The sequence below is a fragment of the Alligator mississippiensis genome, chromosome 4 (genome assembly GCF_030867095.1).
Source record: "Alligator mississippiensis isolate rAllMis1 chromosome 4, rAllMis1, whole genome shotgun sequence".
NCBI classification, from domain to species: domain Eukaryota; kingdom Metazoa; phylum Chordata; order Crocodylia; family Alligatoridae; genus Alligator; species Alligator mississippiensis.
In genome coordinates, this window is record NC_081827.1 from 175,080,589 (window position 1) to 175,103,087 (window position 22,499).

Genomic DNA, 22,499 nt, shown 5'->3' on the forward strand with positions numbered 1-22,499 from the left:
ATGTTGTCTTACTACCTGAGTTCTAATGTCTCTGTCCTTTATCTTTTCTCTGTGGTCATTAATTTTGCTGCACAGTTTTTGTCTGGTTTCACCCATATAGTTTCCATGAGGGCAGTGGATGAGGTATTCCACATTTTGGGATAATCATATGTCTGATCCATGGATTCTGATGGTTTTGTAGTGGAGAGTGTTGATTGTTGTGGCAGCCGAGATCTACTGACAGATTTTGCATTAACTGTTGAGTCTTAAAGATATAAACAGGGGTGTAGGTTGTAGCCGTGTTGGTCTAAGGACATAGGCAGACAAGGTTCTTTAGGTGAATCTGATATCTTTTATTAGACCAGCTTAAATAGTTGGAAAACAATAATTGTTTTCCAACTATTTAAGTTGGTCTAATAAAAGATATCAGATTTACCCAAAGAACCTTGTCTTAAAGATATAAAGTAATTCTCAGTGGGCACATTTACATATGCATTAACATGCTGTAATTATGGCACATTAAGTTTAGTACCTGTAATAACAGGTACTAACTTAATGTAATAACAGGTAATAACAGGTAATATTAGTACCTGTAATAACAGGTATGAACTTAATGTGCCATAATCGGTGCTACTGTGCATTAGCGTTGGCGCATGTCTTTTGGGTGATACTAATGCTCAGTAGACTAATTCTACTGCACGTTAATGCGTTAGCATGGCTTTCGCATGGCTTTAGTCTACTGTACTTCTGGCATCTTGTATAGATGCACCCAGTAGCAATAAAAATATTGGGATGCAGAGATGATTTGGTAAACTAAGGACATGTCTACATGAAATGCTACTACGCAGTATAAAAAGTACTAAATAAATGTGTAGAAACCGGAGTTACTGCGCAGGAACACCAGTGAACACCTTTTAAGTGACACTACTGTGCAGTACCCTCATAATACTGCACAGTAGCTTTTTAGGACTCTTGGTGCTGAGACACGCTACCGCGCAGATTATTCTGCTACTGCGCAGTCAGCGTTTCATGTAAATGCACTCAAATATGTGCTTTCTGCCTGATTTAGTTTGAGGAAGCAAAAGGATATCCAGAAGGAATTTTAGGAGATACAAAAGGCTGTACAAAGGGAGGGATATCCAAAGGGGGAGAGAGAGAGCAGCATTGAAACAGAAAATGAGAGTACCTAAGTTATCAGGAATGTAAAAGCAAACGAAGGAGACCGAGTCCAAGAACAATTTTTGGGGAACAAGAACAAAATGAGAAATTAGAGAACATAGTAGTGTACTTAAGGGGAGGTGACCAAGACAGATGCCACAAGGGCTGCCTTAATTTGGGGAGGGAGGTGGCACAAAAATAACCATGACTGCAATGGTGGCTGATCTCGCCACCGTGTTCAGCGCTGTTGCAGCTACCCCAGAGGCCGCACAGTTGCCCAAGGCATGGGACTGACCTGCTATACCCCTGAGATGACAGGTCTACACGGCCCATGGGCAGATCTAGACTTTTGAAAAGGGGAGTGCAGATGGCGAGGTGCGTCCTCACATATAAAATAAAACATTTTTCTCCAGTTAAAAATAAACCAGAAGCTTTACTAATATGCTAGGGGCCTAGGGCTGTATTATTCATTTTAAGATTGAAGCAAAAACAAATATAACTTCGTTGGAATGAATTAAAAACAACCTATAGGCCTACGCAACTGGTAGGGGGAGCACGGGGGGGAGGGGCATGTACCCCCCCCCCCCCCCGACAGGGCCATCCCCGCCACCACCGGCCGCATCTGCAGGTGCTCACCAGCCCTGTTGAAGCTGCTGCTGCCGGCTTCTGTGGGTGACCCCCCCGGACTCAGGAGGCACCAGTTGCCTATGCCTATAGAACTGTGAAATAGGCCTATTCGATGCATTTTGGGAACACGGGCCTTATATACACAAAGCAACAGTTAGCTTTCCTTGTAATTACCCACCACGCAAAAGTCTGTGGGGGAAGGGGCCATGGGGAGGAGGGAGTAAGACTGGGGCTGGCACTGGGCAGGGATTGGGCTCGGGGCCGGGGTCCACTGCACCCATGCAAATACCCCTTCCCCCACATCAGGGGTCATTACCGGTGCCGGCGTCCACTGTCCCCCAGCCCTGCACTGGCCCTGGCTGCCTTCCTGCACTGGAACTGGTTCGGCCAGCTGTGGCGCTGGGCCAGAGGAGATGGAGTCCCTGGGATCCCCGCCCCACCCTGTCTAAAGTCATCCCCAGAAAGTGCCCAGTGGGTCCTGCAGAGTCGTGGTACTGGGGAGCCAAGCACCCCCCCGGCCCCCCAATCTTTGTGCGGAGCAAGGGCAGGCTGCAGCTGCATCACAGAGCAGGGCAGGGGCGGGGATGAATGATTTGCCCCTGCCCCTACTCCTCCCCTGCCCTCCTGCACTGTGGGGGTCTTGATCTCCCCCCAAAGAAGAAACCTTATCTACCTGCCTCTGCCTGCTGTGCCGGGCTGCTGTTCCCCCTGCTGCAGCAGCCTGCGGGCGGGTTGCCCAGTGGCAAACCCAGAAGCACCACCAGCGCTTCTCTTGATGGGGGCACGGCCAATCTCAGGGGGTGCGTGTGCACCCCCTACGCATTGCCAATGCAACATGGCTGCCTTACAGCAGCCCCAAGCACGTGATGACAAACAGGCCCAAGGCGCGGGCTGCTGCCAGCCCAGCTTCCCAATTCGGCAGATGCCGAGTGAGGGGACAGGGCCTGCTCCTGGCAGGTGGGCCTGGGGGCAGCCCCGTGTATGCCTTCAGAGCCAACCAAGCAGTAGAGCCATGGGAAGTTGGCAGCAGGGTTTGAATTACTGGGGAGCTGGTGGGAAGGGGCTGAGCCCCACATAAGAGATGAGAGCCCCGCTGATACATCATAACCTGTGGGGAGGGTCTCCGATTTTATTAGGGCATGGTGATGGGCAACCCAATTTTTTCTGCAGACGCCCCGAGAGTCCAAGGGCAGTGGGAAGGCAGGCTGGCTGGGGTGCAAGAGCCAAGGGCGGCGGGGGCCCGCACAGCTCCGCACTTCGGACATCTCCGTGCACACTCGGAGACTCCCGCGCCCCGCGCTTCGGCTTTCTCCGTGCGGCTTCGGGCCCCTCCGCCTAGCGCGCGGCGCGGCGCGGCCCGGCCCGCCCCGGCCCAAGCGCTTCGGGAGGCCTTCGGGCGTTTCCGCCTTCGGCAGCGCTCGGGTGTTTCCGGCAGCGCTCGGGCGTTTCCGCGCGGGGCCGCGGCGCGCTCGGCGCTTGCTCCCTGGCTGGCGCTCCTCAGTCGGCCGCTGCCTGCCTGTCGCCGGGCTGGGAGAGCCCGTGTGTGTGAGTGACGCGGCGGAGGTGTAGTTTGACGCGGTGTGTTACGTGGGGGAGAGAATAAAACTGCGGCGAGATCCGAGGCGCGAACGAAAGCAGTGACGGAGCCGCGCGGAGCCGGTAAGGGGAGGACGAGCCCGGCCGAGGGGGGGGCGCCGCCGGCGGGGACCCGGCGCCAGGCGCCCGGCGCGGCCCGGCCTGCATCGCCCGCCTCAAAGATGGAGCCGCGCCGAGCCCGGCACCAGCCCCGCCGCCGCCGCCGCCGCGAACAAAGAGTAATGGCGGATGGAGCCGGCCCGGCCCGGCCGAGGCCGCTCGGGCTGCGGGGGGGCGCCGCCGCGGGGCCCGCCGCTGCCTCCCTCCCTCCCGGAGGGGCCGCTCCGCTCTGCTCTGCTCCGCTGCGCTCCGCTCCCCTCCCGAGAGCGGCCCCGCGGGCGGCGGGGCCCGGCCACGCGGGGCTGGGGGGAGGTGGGGGGTTGTTTTGTTTCGTTTTACTTTGTTTTTTTTTCAAAGCGAAGCCGCCGCCTCCCTCCTCCCGGCCCCGCACAGGCGGATCCAGCGGCGGCGAGACGGGTCCGTGGCCGCCTCCGCCGCCGCTGCCGGGGGAAGGCAGGATCGGCCCATCTCGGCCCCGCGCCTGCTCTGCTGCTTGCTGCCTTTTTTTTTTTTTCTTCTTCTTCTTTCCCCTCTCCCCCCTATTTTTATTTAATTATTTTTTTGTTCCCCCAAAGCAAACTGGACGCGGCCAGGGCTGTAGGGCCTGGCTGGCTGCCTCCCCCGCTGCTGGCGCTGCTGGCTTGGCTCTGCCGGGCTTCCCCTCCCTGCCCCCCGCAAACGGCTCTGCAGGCCTGGCCCTCCTGCTCTTCCTACGTTTTGCGCCCCCCCCCCGCCGCCCCCCCCTTATTTTTCATTCTCCCACCTCTACACTAGGAATTACCACCCCCCCACCCCCCCCAATTTCCAGCTTGCTAGGGCTGTGCAATTCACCATTCTCCTCTACCGTTATATTAAAATATTGTGCTGTTCATTTTAAAGGCACAGTCTTTTCAGTCTTATTATTCACTCTCGTTTGTGTGTTTTGTTTTGTTTTTCTTTGACACCTATGGTTGTCACGTTTGTAGTTGGTTTCAAACGAATTTTGCTTGTAGTTTGACCAAAGTCATGTGACTGGTCTCTTCAAAACCATTTCTACCCCACCTCCCCTTTTAACACAAACTCTTGCCAGCAACTTGCTGCTCCTGGGAAATCTTTGGTCATCAGCCAGTGCAATGAAGAAAGTTCTTAGGGAAAAAAAACACTTCAAGTTTCCCAAGTCTTGCATAGAAGTCTGAAAATACTGAGCATCTTTCAATCCTGCAGAGATAACTAATAAAGGTTTATAATACCATGTTTTGAAGGTTTTTTGTGATTAAACAATACCTTCCTCTGCCGTCAGGTACTGGGTGATGGTTGGGGGTGGGGTGGCAGTTGGGTTTTGTTTTGTTGGGGTTTTTTGGAGCTGTTGCAGTCCTGAGTCCTTCACTAGATCAAGTTGCAAGATGGGGGAGCCTTTGAATTATAAGAAGATTTATACAACTGAAATCCCAAATTTAACTTTTTTCCTAAGCCAAATTACATGCAAAATGGTAGATTTTAGTATGTGAATGTCTCTTTTCTGTCATTCTGCTGTATTGTGTCTGGTAGTGTGCTGTGGTATCCCAGAGTGCTGAGAGTACTGTGCACACCTAACACTGCTAAGGCTGTTGGGTCTGCAAACATTTACACAATTCACTCGATTGAACACAAGGATTTCAAATAGGAATCCATCGTGTCACAAATATTCTGACCTGTTGTTGTCTGAGTTCTTTGCAACAGAACAGTTGCCTTATGTTACTTTTACATACTCAAAAAATGAGTAAAAGCTAAGAGCTGGCATTTGTGGAGTGGTGCCTTGAGTCTAAAAAGATTGACAGCCACTGCTCCATTGCTTTTCCTTTTGGAAAGGAAACCAAATGGCATTTGTTTTATGCATGATGAACTTGACAGTAGAAGAGCACGTCACAATGTTAAAATTGAGAGACCTGGTGCAAAACCCACTGAAATCAATTAATGTTTCCATTGTCTTTCGTGTGCAGTGGACTTTGTCCTCAAAGTATGGATTGGCTAATAGAAATTTAAATACAACATGCTGTTGTTAGGTGTCACCATCTTGGTGGGAGGAATATGCCTTTATTAATAGAAAACAGGATCATAAACATTTGCACCTTGGTATACAGCTCCATTCTATCCCCAAAACGTTCTACTTGATGGAAGAGTAGAGGTATCTAGACCATTAGTTTTATGTCTTGCAAGATATCTGGTTAAAATATGGCATCCCTCAAAAATGCTAAAGCTTAACTTAGTTTGCTTTAAAATTTTACTCATGTTTTGCCAATTAAACTAATGCCCTTTTACTATTTTGTAGAGAATTTTGCCCTGGGAAAACACTGAGCTCCTAAGTGTGCAAGAAAAATGTCCTGATCTCTCTGGAGGTTAGGTCTTGGCTGCCCTACTGGATAATGGCTCTAGTGTGGTGAAATAGGGGTGTCACTTGAGCCTTGTAGCTTCTTGGCTTTATGTCTCAGAGGGAAGAAGGGGTTAATGCTGGTAGAGTTTGTATTCCCCCCCCCAACCACCACTCGCTCAAGAGCCCTAAAATGAAATCTCTCACAGGTTGGGCAGATGATCAAATGTGATCGTTCTTCAGGTACTTTCTTCAGCAGGGCCAAAGCCTACGATACTGACCTTTTAGATTATTGTAATTTATATAGAAAATAGAAGTGAAATGATATATTGGTCCGATATCAGATTGGTACCAATATAAAGAAAATTTGCTTTATCGGATATTAGCCTAATGGGGCCTGAACTGATAACTTGGCTGATAAATGCCCGTGCTGCGCGCAGCTGCAGTGCAGCACGGAGCAGAGCTGGCAGCTTGGAGAGCTGCCTCCAGCTGGTAAGTCAGAAGGGGAGGGGGGAGGGAAAAGGGGTAGGGGGCAGAGCAACACCCCTGTGGTGAGGGAGGGAAGGGGTAGGGCAGGCCTGCACTGCCTGCAGGGGCGTGGGACTGAGGTGCAGCTTGGGGGGGGGGGGGGGGCACAGCTCCTGCTGCTGCTTGCACCCCAGGGGGGGTGTCCCCTGGGTCTGCACAGGGCAGACTGCATGGAGCTCTTCTTAGTGGGAGCTGGGCTCAGAGCGGGCACTAGAAACACTGGGAAGGGCTGCGGTCACCCCAAATTTAATTTTGCTCCACTCCCAGCCCCACATCACTAGGCACAGCCTGGCTCCATGTCCCACCTCCACCCATACACGGGGAAGAGCCAAGACAGTGCCGGGCAGCTGGTGGCAGTGGCAGCGGCAGTGGTGTGAGCAGAGCTTCAGCGAAATTTGGGGTGGCTGCAGCCACGCGCAGCACCACTGGTGCCCACTCTGAGCCCAGCCCATGCCAAAAAGAGCCTCGTGCAGCGCTGGCTCCAGCCCGCCCCGGGCACCTCCCCTTCTGGGGTGCAAGTGGTGGCGGCAGTTATGCCCCCGCCCCCCATGAGCTGAGCTTCTGTCCCCTGCCCCGCCTAGGCAGCACCTGCCCCTGACCCCTCCCTCCCTCACCATGGGAGGCGTTGATCTGCCCCCCCCCCCCCCCCCATACCCCTTCCTTCCTCCCTCCTCTTCCACCACAACAGACTTACAGCTGTCTCCAGGTGGTATCCAGTATTGGATCAGTATCAGCCGATATGCCTTCTTAAATATTAGCTATTGGTATTGACCCCCAACATCTCTATCAGTGCACCCCTAGTAGAAAACACTGTTATCTGCCTTGGGTGAAACTTGCACCAGTGTGGCTATGCTGGTACAAAAATGTAATATACATGTGCTGCACTGATGCATCTTATTTTAATTAATCAGTCTTCTACTGGAATAAGTATCTCAATCATGTCTTGCATCACTAAAGAACAGGAGCGCTCGGTCTCTGACCCACATAGTCATGTCATCTGGCCTGTGGAGCTCCCCATGTAACCTTGGTGACAGGGTAGTGGTGGCAATTAACTGCCACCATCTCCCTGTTGCCAAATTTTCCAAGCCCTGAGGGCCAGATGACATGGTTGTATGGTGTGGCTTGGGTCACACCAGCCAAATTGGGGCCCTAGCTGTATCAGGCTTGCAGAGTGAGACTGTATTGCTCATCTGACCCATGGGGCCAAAAGGCTAGGCATCACTGATGATGGAGCATTCTCATGCTGTAGCTATGTAGGTGCATAATTTTATAATGTAGACAAGGTTCTAATCAGGATTCAGTGTTGCCATCCCTTTGAACACGTTTCTCAGTCTTTTAAGATCTGTGCAAGCAACCAGATTTCAGTTACTCATGTCATGTATTTTTCAAAGCTTCCTCTACAGCTAGAAGGCCTGGCTGCGGTTGTGTGTGCATACTTGAAAGCTGAGTTCATAGAAAACAATATGGCAGCATTTTAAGAAAACATCAACCTGGCCCAGTTTGAGTCTTGATCTGACACCAATTTTGTGCTGGTATTTTACAACACTTTTTGTACTGCCAATTTGTTGTTTTTTTTTTAAATAAAGTGTCATGCTACTTGTCTTGCATGTGAGTATAAAAATCTGTAATCTTCTCAATAATAAGAAAACTTTCTGAAGATGACAAATGTCTCTTGCCCATTTCTCTTAATTTAGTCAATTGGTAGTCACTGACAACTGGTTCAGAACATTGTATTTAGACCACACACGCATTTTCAGAGAAAGTTGGGATGAGGGAAAATGCCTCAGCTACATCTCTTGCATTCTTCTAAACCTTCCTTGTGATGCCTTGTAAAAGAGACTCCTGAGCGCAGTGCACATTCTCATGCTGCTTTCCCATTGATGCCAAGAGAAGCAATGGTGCGAAACAGGTGAGGATTTCCTTGGTATCATATTGCTACAGATAATTCTGTTTAGCTTGAGCATAGAATGGTATCCTCAGAGTAGAAAGAAGACAACAGGTGATGGAAGAGCCTCTCAACAGGAGAGGATAAGGAAATTGAATGAAGTGCTAATATATTTAGTTTCAAAACACAGTGGTGAATATAAATTTGGTACCATGGCTGATTCAGTGACACACACGTGATCTCAAGCAAATTGTAATTAGCATGCTTCAGTTTCCCCCTTGAGTAAATGAACACATCTGCCTGTCGCACGGTATTTTGAGATCTGACATTTGCTATGTACTTTGAGATCATTGGTTACAAGGTGATAAAACATGTACACTTCAGTATGCCACTCTAAAACTTGCCATTCTGGATCGTAACAGTGGACAGTCTGGTTTGATATATTTCCAACTCTGGAAAATACCAGTAGCTTCAGATAAAAGTGCAAGGCACCTTACTATTTATTTACACACTGCCTGTGGGTTTGGTCTACATCAGTGGTTTTCAACCCATGGGCTGTGGACCCCCAAGGGTCCACGAAAGATGACTGATCAATTAGAAACGAATGTGAATACGTACACTTGCAATTCAGAGGTGTCTGCACCTCCATTCAACATTTCCTCCATTTGAATTTTTTTAGGGGTCCACAAATGAAAAAAGGTTGAAAACCACTGGTGCACATTAGAGGCATTGCTGCCACAGCTGTGTCAGTATGGCTAAGTTGGCAGGTCACCCTGGTGGAAATGCAGAATGTAGTGGAGATGCCAGCTGGCAGGAGCAATTTTTCTTTTCTGTCAACTTGGCTATACTACCTGAATGACAAAATCTGTGGGCTGACAAAGCCCCTTTCTGGTGTATGCCAGCAAAAATTTGTTGTGAATGCAGCTCTGTATCTGTTGGCCAGGTGGTGCAATCTTTTCACGCCTGTGGCTAACAAAGATATGCTGTGAAAAATTTGTGCCATAGGTCAGACATATCCTTCGTACTTTTTATAGGGTATTTTTGTATATATCCTGATAAAGATCTAATACTTTAAATGCTAGTTTAGTGATAGCCTATTAGGCTGAAGACAGAATTCTGTCCCTCATTCCTATGGGAGTAAGAGTCGAGGTAGGATCTTTCTGTGCCTAGTAATAAAGATCAGACATGGATTAGAGAAAAAGTTGTATTGTCTGTTGAAGTGGGACAAACAAAGCGTAGTCTGAAATTTGCTTGCTGCCCACCAGATATATGTTTATAAGTAAGGATAAGCAACATAGACTCTGATTCAAGATTTTATTTGGTGGCAATACTGATCTTTGTTTCAATTTTTATATATGCACAGTATAAATAAAAATGGGAGGTAGTAGATTCAGGTTATTTACAACCACATGAACACGTATCTTGTCATAAACACACATTTATTTATCTTGCTCTGACATTTTCCCTTTTTCATTATTCTTTCTAGGCTCCGTAGACACTCCCTTGATTCTATTCTTTTCATGTGCTCTATGTATGATGTTAACCTTTACCCTCCCTGCCTGTTCCATGTGCTTAGTGTTGTTGCAGTTTCCTCAGTTTTCTCTAGCTGTCATAAAACTTTCCAGCTTTCCATCCCTTCTGATAGATAGCGCTCTAAATCTTATGTTTGATCTCTGTGGTAACAGAGAATGAGACCTTTTCTTCATTTTACTGTTACTACCACATCTCATCTGGAGATTAATATGAGAATTTTTCCCATCTGGCTTTCCTGTTAAAACCAGTTGACCAGTAGAAATTCTTCATTTGCCCGTCTTACCCCATGTTGTGGTAAAGACTTCCTTTAGCTCTGCTCTGGCTGGCATTTATAGCAGGGGGTTAGGAGCTTATGGCCTGCATAGCAATTTGATCCAGCCTAAAGATGTGGGGTTTCAGCAGCAGTTGCTTTGCCTGTGCTGCTGTGGGGAGAAGCAGCAGCAGATGGATTCTAGGGCCTGCCTGCCTCTGACCTGAACTAGGTCATGGCCTAAAGCCTGAAAAAGTTGTCAACCACTTTATTATGGGATAGAAAAATCTACATCTCAGTGTGGGTGTAAGAAGATTTCTCTAGAAAAAAAGAATTAAGCCATTACCATGAGCATAGGAGTCTAGTCTTTTCCCACAAAGCAGGTTGCAGGTTTGTCCATTTCATTCTTGTTGCTCCAAAAGTTCCAACAAGGTTAAGATAAGGGAAGGTAAAAGAGGAAGTAATTCCCCTCCCACCCCATTCCCACAGTGATACCAGTAGATTTAAAACGCAAAACAAGACAGGTATATTGTCACTTCCAAGTTAAGGCAGAGGCAAGCTTCAGTGATTACTTTCTTTCACTTCCACTGTTTCTGTCCATGGTGACTGGTCATGTTGGTTTCTCTTTTGTGTTGTAGGGAGGTGAAGAAAGTGAGACAGAAGTTTCAGAGGCCTGGAACATATCTGTATGGGGGAAATAGCTGTTCCTTTCCCAGATACCAAGAATAAAGTGAAAAGAGAGAAAATGAAATGGAATCATCATCCTCTTGAGTAGCCAGGTGACAATAGATGGGGGGGATCAAAAATTTCAGGGTCTTCCTATCAAAGGTCATATTATGAAAGCATCTTGAGGTTTATCTGTGGTGCATACATAATACACTGCTCTGTGAAGATACCAAAGTTAGTTCTAAATGACCTAGCTTGCGTGTTCAAAGCAAAGTAGTTTCATTAGCAGTTTTTGGGGCTAATTGGCCCTACTACGACTGGCACAGCTCTGCACAGTACTACAGTGTGCTGGATGGACATATCCTTTTATCTCATCAGTTCTGTTGAGGATTTGGAGCAAGACAGATGGTATGGAGTTTGTTGGGTTTTTTTCACAGAACACTGCCCCTGTAGCTCATTGATTATGCTTATATTTTGTCAGACATTGGTGAGCCTGACCCTCTGTGCTTTCAATATTACAAAATTATAAGCCTCTTGGCCTTTCTTGCTTGCTTCTTCCTCCCCTCCCTCCTGTTTTTAAAGTAAGAATGATGAGTAGAACTGGATTAGCAGGAATTTTGCAAGTTAGGATAAAGGCATGTAATAGAGCAGTTTATATATATCTCCTAGCTGATGAAAGCCAAGGAAAAGTAATGGTGCCCACTGCTAACAAATGATATACCACATTTACTTGAATATAAGACAAAGTTTCCCTGCCCCTTCCCCCATCAGTATGGCGGGGAAAACCGATTGTCTTATATTTGCATACCAGGAAACCTCACTAAATAGGTTGTCTACCATTAAACTGCTGCCAAAAGCAGCATGTGCTTAGAAATCAACTATGAGGTTGACTAAATGCAGCCAACACTGAGCATTACTATAAAACACATGGCTTATATGGGACAAACATACAGATGCAAATCCTTTTATTTTTTGTGTCTGGCCCTTAAAAAAAAGGGGGGGGGCGGGCATTCCCTCTTCAGGGAACTGGCGTGACCTGAAGGTGTTGCAATACCAGGCCAGCACCAGGAGGGCCAGAGCCAGCCCTGACACCTTATTCCTGCTGCCACAAATGTTACATTTAATTATAGCTAAAAGGCTGAGATGCTGATGGAAGCCCACCACAAGGATAGGTTATTGCAACCTATCTGAATAAGTAGTGTCCATTGTGCTCAGTCCCCCTCAGAATTTTCTGTCATGGTGAGCTGCTACACTGCATACATTTTGACTTCTTCACTCCCAAAGCTGAACTGTGCCTTTCTTTCCCATACCCAATGAGTCCTGTTTTTTAACCAGCCTTAAATGTTTGGCAAACATCACTGAACAAGGCTCCAAACAGTTCACACAGAAACCAAATATTGAATCCTCTCTCAGCCTGTTGCATATGATTAATGTGGCCCCATCCTCTATGAAATGTAGCTGAACATGGGCCAGGTTGTCCTGCACCTCATCTGCATATAATTTTTGGAGGATCCCATGATTTGTGACAAGAGCACCTGGTTCCAGTCATGAATGGGAGGCTACATGAGTCCTTTGTTGGGGGTGGGAATCTGACATATATACACATACTGAGCAGTGCTGAGCTTGGGGGCCACCATGGCTTGAAATGCTGTTGTCTCTGCCCAGCCCAATGAACTATGTGGTAAGTCATGAGCCTTTTGACTTTAGACGAATGCAGGGGTGGGCAAAATGCGGCCCACCAAGCCATTCTATCCAGCCCGTGGGGCCCCTAAAAATTTTAGAAAATATATATCCGCCCCTGGCTGTCATGTGGCCCTTGATGGCTTGCCCCATACTCAGTAAGTGGCCCTGCACCTGAAATAATTGCCCACCCCTGGTGATGTCATGCATAGTTTGTAGTATAAACAAGTAGATGCCAAAGTGCTGTCTAAAAGCGTGTTCATGGAGTATGCATGCTAAAGCTTGCAGCAGTTTCAAAAGAAGTAAAGTGCATCAATTCTGGATGAACTATGGTTACCTGTAGTAATTTCCCTCTATGTAAGTTACTATAGGTATGTTTACTTCCAGGTCAATGTTTTTAAATTTGCTTCTCACTTCCGTGTGCTCAGGAAGAGCAGTCTGACATTAAGGAATGGGGGAAGGAGCTTCAGGGGAAAGAAGTTCGGAGGTGAGGAGCAGAGGACAAGGGGACTACCTGGCCCCAGATTTATTTTCTCTATTGTAGCAGTGAGAGGGGGACAAATTCAAGGCAAAACTCCAAAAATTGGATTCTGTACCTGGAAAATTATAACAAATTTATAAAATTTCCATATATGGAATCGAATATTGGGCTGTTGTCTTATAATCAAAGTTGTCTTGTATTTGAGTAAATATGGTAGTCTTTTTTTTTTTCAGAGAAGTGATTGCATGAAAAATTTACTTATATTTCTGAAAAACTTTGAAGTGATCATCCTATCTCCATCCTCCTGTTCTTTAGCAATATCATGTAGTGATAATTGAGAAGGAGGAAGAGTTGTCCAGGTAGTGAGTATCCAGCATGTAGCCTCTATCAGTCTCCTGAATGCTTAGCAGTCAGGCTTCATAACTGAGTGCAGCCAAGTCCAGCAGAGTTGAGTGGCTACCTGTTTTTAATACTTACTGTTAGATATCCCTGTAGCTTTGGCCACAGCTAGCCACCCACTTTTCTATGCAACATAGTTAAAGCAGGGAGCAGAGAATTACATTGGCTTAATTTATTCTCCAACAGGACATGGAGGGTAGTGATGCTTCTTGTTCCAAAAACCTTTCCATAGAAGATCCCTTGAAGATCCCTCCTGTATCCTCCCCTCTTTAATATCTACATCAGGCTACACTGCAAGTCACTAAAGACATTGGTGCCAGTGGAATGTCAGTGATACCTAGTTCTTCGTTTTCTTTCCCAGTAATGCAGCCAGCAGCATTATAAGGAGCTACAGTTGTTTTAAGAAATAAATACCAGGTAGCTTGCATAAACACAGTTCAGTCAAGACAGAAGTGATGCTGGTTGGAACCAAGGGAAACGCACTTAAGAACTGACCTACCTGAACATTTTCTTTCATTACCATCAAAAGTATCCCTTCCTTCCTGCACTGATGACATAGAAAGGTTTGGGATTCTGTTTTGAGTGAACAGTTAAAACTAAGGACCAAATGGCGTTGGTGCTAGAATAAAATACTTCATTAAGAAATTCACCTCTTTGTCACAAAGGAGGAGCTGGGGACAATTATCCATGCATTTGTTAACACTAAATTAGTTTACTGTGTTTCACATTATCTGGGACTTAATGTGGATGCAAAGCAGAGGCTCTGTTTCATATAGACTGAGGCTTCCCCTTCCTGAACAAGAATAACTGCTGCTAGCTGCTTTTCTATGTGCCTTCAGCCCCAGAACCTACCGGCTCCCAGTGTGTTTCAATTACTACCATAGTCAGATTTTCAAAGTCATCAGTGTTGTCACGACCGCAACTATCTCCTACCAGGCTATGCTGCTGTGGAGTAATATAGGATACATAATAATGCAATACATAGTCCATGATAAAGCATTGTGAAAGACATAGATCAGTTGTTCTTGATTAAGGAGGTTTAGGCAGAGAGGTCGGATTAATTTAGGGTGTATCCATCTGTAGAGCACATTGTAAGAACCTCCTCTTTTGAGAAAGCGTTCCTACTGTGACCACAGTTTTAAAAGATGTGAAAAATAAAAACAAAATGCATTGAATGTGTATTAACGCAGAGAAACTTTGACTGAAGCTAGGTAAACAGGATTTTTAAAGGGGGAAATAGTACTGGAAGTGCTTCAAAAGAATGATTTTTACTAAGATAAGTCAGGGGTGGGCAATTATTTTGAGTGGAGGGCCACTTAAAAATGTTTGGTGAGCTTTCGAAGGCTACCTGGGTAGCCCTGCCCCTTGACAGTTGCCCTGCCCCCTGGTCACCATCTTGATCTTGAGACCAGAAGTCCCACCCCTAACCCCTCACTTTTACCACCAGAAGTCCTTCACCTTGCCTCTTTCGGGGGGGGGGGGGAGGGGGGGGGCAGGGGAAGGAAGGGTCCATCTTAGAACCAGAAAAAAACAAGTCATACACTAAAAGTCCTACTATAACATATTTTAATTTTATTACCAAAAAAGCTAGTTTTGTCATGATTTGTGGTTGCATAGTGTATATAGAGGTGATTGCATAATAACTCGAAAATAAAGTCTTAGTCTTTTACGTTGTGTGTGAAGGGTGTGGTTGGGTGGTATGTATGGTGGGCGGGGGGGGTTGTGAGGGGAGGTGGCTGCGTGTGGGGGGGCAATAGCATATGTTGGGGGGTGTATATGTGAGGGGGTGGGAAGACAGGGTGTGGGTGTGGCAATTGTAGGTGTGAGGGAGGGTGGGGTTGTGCGGGGACTTCCCCACCCCACCCCCCCTTGCACACTCCCTCCATGGTGTGCAGTCCCACAGGCAGCTGCAGCACCTTCAGCCAGGGGCTCTCAGGGTGCTTGTGCCAAGTGTTGATGCCTGGTAGCGCGTAGCTCTGGCCAGTGCTGCACATGGGGGCGAGGAGTGCAGACCAGCCAGGCCGCCTTCATTGCTGGGACTCCCCACTGCGCATGGGCAGCCCCCACACTGGAGGGAAATTCTACAAGCTGGAGCCAGCTGCCTGTGCCACTTTCTGCCATGCAGTTCCTGGGACTCCTGGGAAGTGGAGGGGAGCCCCAGCCTCGCTTCCCTGCGGAGTCCTGGGACCTGCCCACAGGAAGCGACACAGGCTGCCGGCTCCAGCACATGGAGCTTCCCTCCAGTGACATGCGAGTGCGAGGGCTGCCCATGCGCAGCAGGAAGCCCTGACAATAGAGGCAGCCCAACTGGGCTGTGCTCCTTGCTCCCATGTGCAGCGCTACCCAAGTTGCACGCTGCTAAGCACCAGTGCTTGCACAGGGCACAAGTACCCTGAGCGCCTCTTGCTGCTGCTGCCTCTACCACCTGTGGGGCTTTGTAACATGGAAGGAAGTGTGTGGGGGGGGGGTCCCCACGCTCCCCCACCCTCCCTTATACCCTGCCCATCCCAGCTCTGTGCTCCCATCAGCCCCCCTGGGTGCGGGCTCCATGCTGCCTCCAGCCCCATGCTCCCTCCCCCCTCCCACCCCCACTGTTTCTCTACCTGCTACCCAGAGTGAGCAGGATGCTAGGGAAGCCAAGCAGGTCCCCTGGTGACTGCAGCAGTGGCAGCAGCTGCCTCACCAAGAAGCCACATGCTGGCTGGGCCAGGGCTTTCTGGCCATGAGGGTGGGAGTGAGGCGCAATAAGGTATGTTGACAGGTGTGTATATGTGGGTGCCTCACTCCCACCCTTATGGGCGGGGTACAATTCATTGGTGGGCGCTGAAGGCTGGATGAAGTACCAGATTCATCCTGCGGGCTGTATTTTGCCAGCCCCTGCTATAAGTCTTCACATACTGCTATAGAATTAATTTTAAAAAGTAGTTAATTGATGCAGCTGAATTGTAACAAGATGCTGTTACTGATAATTTTATTTCTGGAAGCTGAAGCTGTTGGAGGAGTAGTAGGCATGTTACAATTTGAGCTGTGGCCTAAAATGCATAAACATTGTCTTTGGTTTAACACTAATACATTTTGTGAATAGAAATAATACACAAGCTAAATAAGAACCAGGCTTGTAGAGCTGTGATATTTTTTCCATGTGTACTTGGGATGTATTATACTGTAGCTTTTTTGGCTGCACAGAGAACTAAATATATATTGTCAGTCTGTAAAGTTAGCAAAGAGGTACTTTGTATTTAAGGAAGAAGTAAAACTTCTAAGTATTAACACACTTTTATGTTGGTGCCATAGGTTTTCACTTAGTGCACTAAACACAATTACCATTGTTAATGAGATAGACAGGAGTTTCTGATAATTACCAGCTTCTTGTAAATAGCTGTTTAATTTTAACCATCTCATAGTTAGAGTAACCCATTAGTGAATTTTAAAAAATCGTTTGGGGGCAAATACTCATTTTCGTTTAATTTGTTTTAAAACCTTTTGGTTCAGCAGGAAAAGTCTTGTCAGTGTTCCTTATGTGATACAATTTAATATTCTTGTCCTTTGTGTTTGAATACTTAAACTATCATTTATATTTTGGACATCAGACAGATAGAAGTTTTGACATAGTTTATGCCTGTAAAAGCTGCAGAGCTTATACATGAAACTATATTTTGTATGGGCTGATTCAATGGGGCAGGTGGATCAAGTACATAGCAAATGAATCTGAATGTTCTTATTGGTGACCAAAATCTGAGCACAGAGACAAGAAATGTTGCCTGAAATATATTCCATAGTATGGGGTATAGTTACCCTTTTGATAGCATGTAAAAAATAACATTCTTGCACTGAACATTTTAACTCAGTTTGGTAGCTTTCTGACACGGTGGATGCACTTACAAGAGACTCTTTATTGCACAGTGGTGTAGTTTACTACTCAGTAAGCAGGTGCGCCTACACATGCACACACTTACTATGCGATTAAATTTTCAACCTGCAAATGCAAGTAGCAAATTTACTTGTGATTGCTTGCGGCACAGTAGTGCTCATATAGAAGCCTGACTGGGAGCAAATCTGCTCTCGGTCAGCTGGCCACCAGGGGGCAGGAGATTGCTCCCTGCCCCTGGGAGCTGCCTGCTGCTGGGGTGGGGTCTGCCACTGAAGCCTGGCCAGAGACTGTGCCCCTGCCCCAGCAGCAGACAGCTCCAAGCCCCCGTGCTCTGAAATCACAATCAGGGAGCAGGGGCTGAGAGATCCTTATTTCTCACCCCCTGCTTCACCACCATGATTGGGATGAGGATATAAGGTCTCTCAGTGCTGGTCCTGCAACCATGGAGCTGGTGCTGAGAGAGGGGGCTGGGGAACCTGTTCTCTGCTGAGCTTCATGATTGCAGAGCTGGGCAGGGAACAGACTCCCTGGCCCCCAACACGTGATTATGGAGTGGAGGCTGGGAACTGTCCCAATCAGGGGCAAGTCCCAGTGCTATGGCCCAGTTAGATGATAGAGGCATGGGGCTTGGAAAGAGTTGCAGGGGTGAGATAGGTCCCAGCTCCCTGCCCTGATCTGCCAGTGGAGCAGGGGGCTAAAACCTGTCCTTCCCCTGCCCGCAATCGGGGAGCTGGGGCCAGGAGCTCTATGCTGCCAAGGCAGGGGGGACATTGTCCCCGCCTCAACAATAGGCAGACCTCTGGGGGCAGGGGGCAGTATCTCAGCCCTGGCCAGAAAACATCTGTCTCCCGGCCAGGTGCTCCCTGCCAGCCCCGTGACAGAGCCAAGAGCTCCCTCTGGTAGCATTAGGGGCCCATTGCAGGAGCAGTTTGCTGCCATTAGCAGCAGATCTACTCCCAGTTTTCTGCATGTGGATGCCTGCCTGGGAGCGTTGATGCACAAGTAAGCCACTCCGGGATCTAATGCATGTGTAGACACACCCAGTCAGAATGATCTAAAGTTTAATATTGTTCTTACCACTTCAGACCTTCATTCAACATTTTGCTTCATGCTCAGATGACCTATAGCAGCAGTTCCCAATCTGTGGTATGGGTACCACCAGTGGTATGCAGACAACCTGTCAGTGGTACATGTTAACAGATTTATTATAATTACTTTTATATGACAAAAAATTGCTTGTGGTACTTAAGGTTGTATTGTTTTAAATTACAATCTTTGAGAGTTTGGGAACCCCTGACTTATAGTATTCAGAATCCATTTATTAATATAAAAAAATAGGAGTGGCCTGGATAATCAAATTTAAGCTTTGCTGCTCCTAGTTTATCTCTGGAAGATTCAAGGGTTGGAGCTGCCTTGTTGTTCTGGAAAGGGAGAGAAGATGTTCTGTTGTCCACCATCCAGTTAGTTCCCAGAATGCTGGGATTTCCTTGAGGACTTTTGTTTCAAAATATAAATCTACATATTTACTAGATCAAGATGGCACTTTTAATCTCACCATGATCCGAAAGGACCATCAATTCCATATTATAGTGCACCAGTCTGATCCGTATAAGGCAGAGGTGGGCAAAATGCAGCTTGCCAAGCCATTCTATCTGACCCACGGGGCCCCCAAAATTTAGAAAATTAATATTTATCTGCACCTGGCTGCCTGTCATGCGGCCCTCAATGGCTTGCCAAAACTGAGTAAGCGGCCCTCCGCTCAAAATAATTGTATACCCCAGTGTAGGGTGTGCATTCTAGTTCACACTATAAAGTTAACCAACATTCCACAAACAAGTGAGTATGAGGTTGAAAGTTTACGAGTAATATTACATTCAATAAAATGTTTCTGGTAAGAAATACATGTATTCATCTGTGATGCTAGTTCTGTTAAGTAACCATTTAAATCAGAAAAGGAAACACCTGTATTGAGGCAGTTTCCTTGTTCTTTATTCTATCTACAAGGTTGTCATTTGTAATGGTCAGTCCAATTACAGTATACTCTGTTTATACTCTTAAACAGTAAGTGCACACTTACCTAACTCAATGTAAGCAATGCTCATTAACCACAGAACCGTTTAAACTTTTCTCATCTTATTAAGGCTCCTCCTCTTATTACTTAGGGGGCCTCAGTCTCATAGCAGACTTGAAATTGACAGGGTTTACTTAGTCTTTCACCAACTATGCACCTAAGCAGAGTACAGAATAAATGATGAAGTTAAGAGTTCCCGTTGCTTGAGGAGGAACCTATATTGGCCAAGTGGGATGTAGTGAATTTTTCAGTGCACTGCCATGCTAGGAAAATGAGCCTACCTTCCTAAATTGTATTACCTTTAATATCGACACTTTCTTTAAAAAGATGTGCCCTTTATATACTTTTGGCCAAAGGGAAACTTATTTCTCATATTAAAAAGAATCAGAAAAATACAGTACAGTTGAAAATGATGGGCTTCCTGATTAAAATATACATGAATTGGAAAGATATAAAATTCAGTGAAGCATGACAAACTGAAATGGTCTAGGTTTACTCCATAAATAGCAAAAAATTATCAGCAAGTGAATAGAGCACAAACCCTGCAAATATTTGTGCAAGAGAGAAAAATGTTATGTATATTAAAGTGTTTAAAGGATTTCAGCACAAAAGCATAGTTGTGCTTGCTCTCTGAAAGTGTATAGTAAGAAATAAATTGCACTTAGTTTATTACCAAATTCTCTCTTTCTTTAAAAAAATTAATGTAGAAAGTACTGGGTATCAACATAAGGTTGAAAGCCATGAATCAAGTGTTCAAGTTAAATTCAGACAGTTGAGAATGTTCAGGCAGCAGACCACACGCGCCCCCCTTCCTCCTTGACAGGCAATTTGCTAGTCTATATAATATTTTCCTGCCTTAGGTACTTTGTTCTGTAGCTCTCATGGGCAAATCAGAAACTGGCCTTTCTGTTTTGTGGAAGCAAAATGTAAGGATATGAACAACTAGAGCTCCAGTAATTTGTGACAGAAGTTTTCATTAAATCATTAATAAACAGATTAAACAACACTAGCCAAGGACAGAACCTAGAAGCATTTTACTATTTGCCATGATGAAAAATAATCATTTCATCCTACTCTGCTTTCCTGTGAGTTAACCAATTTTTGATCCGTGAAAATAGTGTATATTCATGCATCCAGTATGCCCCAGAACAAGATATGTACCTTGTTTTTGAGCTACTCATTCTGCTCCCTGTGGATTGCATATAGACTTACTTTTGTTTTTACCCACCAGAAGCTTAGGTGGCAGAAATTGCTGATACTGTATTTCCTTACTTCTCATTTGCACCCCAATAACCAAGAAGCTGTTTTTTGAAAAAAAAGGGTATATGTTGTATGTGAGAAAATATGGTATATTGCCTCTCACTCAAGGCCATTTAATTGGTAATCTCTTTTGAGAACCTTGTCATGGGCTTTTTTTTTTTGAAAGGTTAAATAGATGAAGTTAGCCAGTTTTACCTTACTTGCTATGCGACTGTCAGTACAATGGAGTTTGTCTTTGCATAAATGATCCTAGCTAAAACCTATCATGTCACAATATCCCAGCTGTCTGTTTATTCTATAATTATCATTTCAACTAGTATACAAGTTATATTTCTATGACTTAATAGTCTTTAAAACCATGCAGACTTACTGGATCAATGTTAAAGCCTTTTTTAACTTGTTAGTATAGCATTTACTACTTTCTAGGTCACAGTATCCATTTTAATGAGCACGTTTTCATTATACTCATTCAGAAGTCTTGGATGTATGATCTTAGTTTAATGACTTAAAGCTTGTTAAATGATCTATTTGTTCCAGCAGCTTTTTTTTCTGGCACCTTATTTCCAATTACATTTAAAGTTTTACTTGAAAAAAGATCTAGAATAGACATTTCTTGGATTGAAGATCGATGTAAAGAAATCATTTAGCTTTCCAACAGTGTCCTTTGTGGATTCCCGTAGCTCCTGATTTATGGTTGAATTTTGGATCTGAAATGATCAAACATAGGAAAGCTGAAGAGTTCTCCATGTGGGAAAGTCTTGTTATAAATAACGTGTTCTAACCATACCCTGACTAAGACTCTTCTGAAGTTGATTTTTTTCTCTGTTGTTTTTCAGAAGTCCTGTAGACAAAATTATTTAGGAAAACCAGGATGGATTTAAATCAAATCAGTTTAAATCACTGGTCAGGAAGCCTCAATTTAATCACTGTTTTCTACAAAAAGTGCATTCTTGTTATTTGATATCCTTTATTCATTTAAGTTCTTGAAACTTTGCACTTTTAGAGATGGGTAATTATTTGCATTGTATCATCATGAAGCAAAAGTTAACATCTACTTAATAACTCTAGGGCCTTCTCCACACATGCAGGCACAGGTGCGATGGGATCTAATGTATGATCCACACAATCTCACATCTTCTGCTGTGCCACATGTGTCATGGAAGGAGGCACAATTGTGGTATCGTGCATCAGACCCGATCACACTTTATTTCCAGTGTAGGGGGAGCCTGATCCTGTGTTCCACCTGCACTGACAAGGAGCATGCTCCCATGGCTAGGAGCTGCCTTTGCTAAGACGGCTTCCAGCCATGGGAGCTATGTGCAGCCAGGATTGAGAGTCCTGTGTGGGCCAGGGGTTTCATGCATTCCTGAGCCTTGGGGATCACTGCAGCCATGATCCCCAGGGCTCAGAAGTTTCACACTGGGCACAATGCACCTGGCAACTAGAAGCCCTGTCAGGTGACAGGGCTCTCAGCTACAGGGGAGGCCCTGTTACATGTGCAAACTAAAGCTCAGTAACAACCAGCTATAAAGTTAGTACACATTTTTGAGGTCTTTACTTTATAGCTGGCTGGAGCTTTTTATCATGTGATAGCTACTTTGCACATGTAGCTGGTCTTAAGGTGATTGCACAAGTAACCAGTTAATTGCATGATATTTATGTGTTGAGGGGTCCTGGGAGATCAGGCCTGTTAAAGAACTAGACTTCATGAAGTAAGCAATACAAAAAGGTAGTTCAAAGTTAAAGTTAAATGATGTTTAAAATTATTTTGAACTATAGAATAGAAAAAAAAACCCTACTAAATATATCAAATCATGAGTTAAATTGTCTCAAACTGCCTCATGTTGCCTGTATTATTCTTTTCCTACATACAGTCAAATTCCATTCATTGGATGTTTTGGAGCAAGCAAATCCTGTACATTTCAAACAGGACAAGATCATTCCCCATGCATACACTACATTATTCCACAACTGGAATACGAATGTCTGCATAATCTGCCAACTGAATGGCCAGGGTATCTCTAGTCTGGTGTCCCTGATGAAGCAGCAACAGCACCAACATCTTATTTTCTAGACTTCATGTGCATAAA

The 22,499-nt window shown here is 45.7% G+C and overlaps 1 protein-coding gene across 5 annotated transcripts in view; it reads left to right on the top strand.

Annotated features, from left to right (window-relative positions):
- The first annotated feature begins 3,217 nt into the window (after positions 1-3,217).
- The window catches only part of CREB1 (cAMP responsive element binding protein 1), a 50,166-nt gene continuing 30,884 nt past the window's right edge, over positions 3,218-22,499 (top strand). For 3 of the 5 annotated variants that reach the window (XM_014594211.3, XM_006265939.4, XM_006265940.4), the window contains exon 1: positions 3,218-3,423. The gene's annotated coding sequence lies outside the window, so the exon portion shown is untranslated. Of the gene's footprint in view, positions 3,424-10,619; positions 10,761-22,499 lie in introns of all 5 variants that reach the window. The other 2 variants (XM_019492175.2, XM_019492176.2) reach the window with 1 other exon arrangement.